Genomic DNA, 5,000 nt, shown 5'->3' on the forward strand with positions numbered 1-5,000 from the left:
ACATACATACATACATACATACATACATACATACATACATACATACATACATACATACATACATACATACATACATACATACATACATACATACATACATACATACATACATACATACATACATGCATACATATGTAGATACATACATATATACATACATACATGCAAACATACATACATACATAAATACAGTACATACATACATACATACATACATACATACATACATAAACATACATACATACATACATACATACATACATACATACATACATACATACATACATACATACATACATACATACATACATACATACATGCATACATACATACATTACATACATACATACATACATACATACATACATACATACATACATACATACATACATACTGTACATACACACACACACACACACACACACACACACACACACACACACACACACACACACACACACATACACACATAACACACACACACACACACACACACACACACACACACACACACACACACACACACACACACACACACACACACACACACACACACACACTCGGTGGTACAGTACTGACTCGGTGGTACAGTACCGACTCGGTGGTACAGTTGGTAGAGCGCTGGAATGGGAAGCAGAAGTGCTCCTAGTACCCAGTTCGAATCCTGCCCAGGGCCGAAATTATTTCGGTATCGCTGTGCCTCGGGTCGTACTCTAACTCTCGTGGGCGGGGAGTTGGGGGTGTGTGTGTGTGCAAGGTCATAGCATTACCCATAGATCGGACCTACGAGCTCTGAGCTCTCTTCCAGGAGGGTAATAGCTGTCGATCACGAGTCCAACACGTGATCCAAAGACCAAGTGAATACATATATATATATATATATATATATATAAATACATATGTATATATATATATATTTATATATATACATATATATATATATATATATATAATGCATACATACATACATACATACATACATACATACATACATACATACATACATACATACATACATACATACATACATACAAGCCTGCATACATACATACATGCCTGCATACATGCATACCATACATACATACATACATACATACATACATACATACATACATACATACATACATACATACATACATACATACATACATACATACATGCATACATACATACATACATACATACATACATACATACATATATAAATACATACATGCATACATACATGGACTTTTACTTTCCTCCGTTCAAGCAACGAAAAAAGACAAGAGATCGAGAAAAGACGGTGGAGAGAGAAAGAGGGAGAGAGAGGGAAGAAGGGAGAGGAGGGGGAGAGGAGGGGGGAGAGGAGGGGGGAGAGGTCGTGAGTGAGGGAGTGTGGGAGGGTATCTAATCCCCAGGGAGGTAAACTGCCCCCAGACCCTTCCCTTGATGGAGTTTTTAGCCGAGCGGCAATCTCAATGCGTGCCGGAGGGGAATCAAGCCGGAATCTTCATAATTCGAGGGGGAAACTGTGGGCTGGATGAAGCACTTAAGCTGCGAGGAGTGTGGGCCCATTTTCTCGGGTTATTTCTGGGTTGACAGGTCTGTCCGTCTGCGTAGGAGGAGGAGGAGGAGGAGGGAGAGGAAGGGAGGGGAGAGGGATGAGGAAGAGGAGGGAGAGGAGAGGGAGAAGGAAGAGGACGGAGAGGAGGAAGAGGAGGAGTAGGAGAGGGGAGGGGAAGAGGAGAGAGAGGAAAGGAGGAAGAAGAGGAGGGAGAGGAGAAGGAGGAGGAGAAAGAGGAAGGAGAGGAGAAGGAGGAGGAAGAGGAAGGAGAGGAGAGGGAGGAAGAAGAGGAGGGAGAGGAGAGGGATGAGGAAGAGGAGGGAGATGAGGAAGAAGAGGAGGTGAATGAGGAGGAGAATATAAATTGTCTCCATTGAATGATAATCAGACACTTCGTAACCTTTAGTCACAAAGGGTTTTAAGAACTTGCTTGCGTTGACCAGAGTAAAACGAAAAAAGGAGAGACGGTTAACATCAATCTCGTTTCTCTTCCAGTTAACCTCGAAACAAGTTTACGCGGGGCTTAATCCAGGAGTTAATCCTTCAGCCCAGGGTTCTGCCGTTGAATGGATAAAATTGTATGGCATCTAGTAAAAGGGATTAGATAAATAAATAGTTTAGAAGAATCATCTCAGCGTGAGGTTATTTGAAACAGCGCGGAACTCTGCCTCAGGTGAACGAAATGAACTGACACGATTCAAAACAAAGTTCATAAAGTTTCGTTATCGTGGCAAAATGGTTCACTCAGACAGCCTACCACTTTAACATGAGGTCGTGTTCTCAACCGAATCAAATTGCCTGGAATTAACAAGAATAAAATCCTTAAAGTGCGCCACCATGGTAAGGAAACTATTCTAGAAAGATCTAATTCTTTAGTCATGTTTTTTTTTCATAACTGAATAAAGTCACCTGGCGTGAACTAGAATAACATGTATGAAATATATCACTTTTAGGAAGGATTACAGGTGGAATTACGCACAGTAATAAGAAATCTTCTCCAATATCCCTTTAATCGGGATTATATTTTTCTCCTGTTTTGTGAGAGGGGCACGCTGGGATGAACCGGCAGTATCAATTGGAAGGTAACAGTGTACGGTCTTCACATAGTTTAAGCAGGAAGTGACAGAGATGGTGAGGATGCTCCTCTCCCACGTCAAGCCATCTCGCTATGCGGGCATCATCAGTTTCGAATCACGATGATAAAAAGAAGAGAATATTAAGGAATAGCGTCCAGGTATTCAACTTACTCTCTGTCTCAGCATCTACGCAATCAAGTAAATGGAACAATTTCATTTCATCTACAGCACAATAACAGATCAGTTTTACCCTCTTTCCACATCTTTTTTTCCAGAATCCATTAATCTTTCTTGAACTTTTCTCTTCCAAATCCTGAATCGCTTCCTTCTTCTTCTTTTTTTACTTTTCTCCATTCTTGGAACCCTTTGTGACTTTTTCCTCTTTGCCATTACCCTTTCCTGCTTGATTTGCTCCCTGTGTGGGATTGTCTATGTCTGTGCATGTGTGTGTGTGTGTGTGTGTGTGTGTGTGTGTGTGTGTGTGTGTGTGTGTGTGTGTGTGTGTGTGTGTGTGTGTGTGTGCGTGCGTGTGTGTGCGTGTGTGTGTGTGTGTGTGTGTGTGTGTGTGTGTATGTGTGATTAACCTTGGTCTTTGGATCACCTGTTGGACTCGTGATCGACAGCCATTTCCCTCCCGGAAGAGAGCTCAGATCTATGGGTAATGACCGATCTATGGGTAATGCACACGCACACACACACTCAACTCCCCGCCCACGAGAGTTGGAGTAACGACTCGAAGCGCAGCGATACTGAAATGATTTCAGCCCTGGGCAGGATTCGAACCAGGTACCGCCGGCACCGCCGTATTGACAGTCTGGGACTCTACCAACCGCGCCACCGAGTGTGAGTGTGTGTGTGTGTGTGTGTGTGTGTGTGTGTGTGTGTGTGTGTGTGTGTGTGTGTGTGTGTGTGTGTGTGTGTGTGTGTGTGTGTGTGTGTGTGTGTGTGTGTGTGTGTGTGTGTGTGTGTGTGTGTGTGTGTGTGTGTGTGTGTGTGCGCGCGCGCTGTTGTCTCTATCCTTTTCCTGCTCATCAATTTCTTCTCAGTCCTCCTTGTTATCCTCGTGTCACTTGTCTCCTTAATCCTACTTCTCCTCCTCCTCCTCCTCCTCCTTTTCCTCCTACTTTATTATCTTCCTCCTTCACCTACTTCTACTTTTCACCTTCTTCCTCCTTTTTCTACTTTGTCTCTTCTTTCGCCATAGTTAATAATCCTATTTATTTTCATCCTTTTATATTTACTCTTTCAACATCCTTTCCTCCTTCCCTCCATCATCTCCTTCCCAACCTCTTGATTTTCTTTTTCTTCGTTTTAATAGCACCTTCCTCCTCTTCCCCATTCTACTCGTATTCCTTCTTCTTCCCTTATGTATCTCTCTCGTTTCTCCTCCTCTTCTTCCTCCTCCTCCTCTTCCTCCTCCTCCTCCTCCTCCTTCTCCTCCTCCTTCTCTTCCTCCTCCTCCTCCTCCTCTTTCTCCTCCTCTTCTACATCTTCGCCATTAATCTCTCTCCTCCGTCCGCACACTACTGCGTTCTTGTTTTCTTCAAATCTGCTCGGGACACTTAGGCCCTTCTGGCTCGTACAGTCGCCTCCTGAACCGAACGAGATCCATCTAACGGTAACCTGAATAAAGTCTTTAAGTTTAACAATGGGACTTGAAGGTCTTGATAGAGTCTGGTTTTTAACCTTTTTGCTCCCAAGAGTTTGTGTTAAAACGAATAAAATTATCTGACGGTAACCAGGGCTAAGGTTATAAACGTGATGGTGGTATTTCGAGTGTTGGTGATCTAGCCTGTTTTTTTGATAAAAGAAAATGATTTCCTTGAGGTTCAACCTACGATAGGGGACATGGATTTTGCTAAACAGAACAAAATCACCTAACAATAATTATTTTTCGAGCGTTGATTGAACCTGTTTTTTGATAAAAAAAAATATATATATGACATCCTTGAGGTTCAACCTACGATAGGAGAAAGGGATTTTGCTAAACTGAACAAAATCACCTGACGGTAATAATTTTTCGAGCGTTGATTGAACCTGTTTTTTGATAATTAAAATAACATCCTTGAGGTTCAACTTACGATAGGAGAAAGGGATTTTGTTGACCTGATTAAATCGTCTGGCGAGAAAGCTTTAAGAGGCGAGCGCTTTTGCTACTAGAACAGACTCCAGAGATTTTTTTCTGGTTGAGTCTGGCGACTATATTCAGTCTAAGAAACACAGCCAGCCGCAGTGATAGAGTTTAAGATATTTTGACCGATTGCTTTGTTTATTATGACTTATCTAACAAAGGATTACAAAGGTGGAGCATGCTGACAGGAGACCTTTTGGTCCATAGCTAGGTCGGATGTGAAAAAAATAATAATGATAAGTAAATA

Source organism: Oratosquilla oratoria, chromosome 30 (assembly GCF_046742065.1).
Source record: "Oratosquilla oratoria isolate Oo_2021 chromosome 30, ASM4674206v1, whole genome shotgun sequence".
In the NCBI taxonomy this organism is placed as follows: Eukaryota; Metazoa; Arthropoda; class Malacostraca; order Stomatopoda; family Squillidae; genus Oratosquilla; species Oratosquilla oratoria.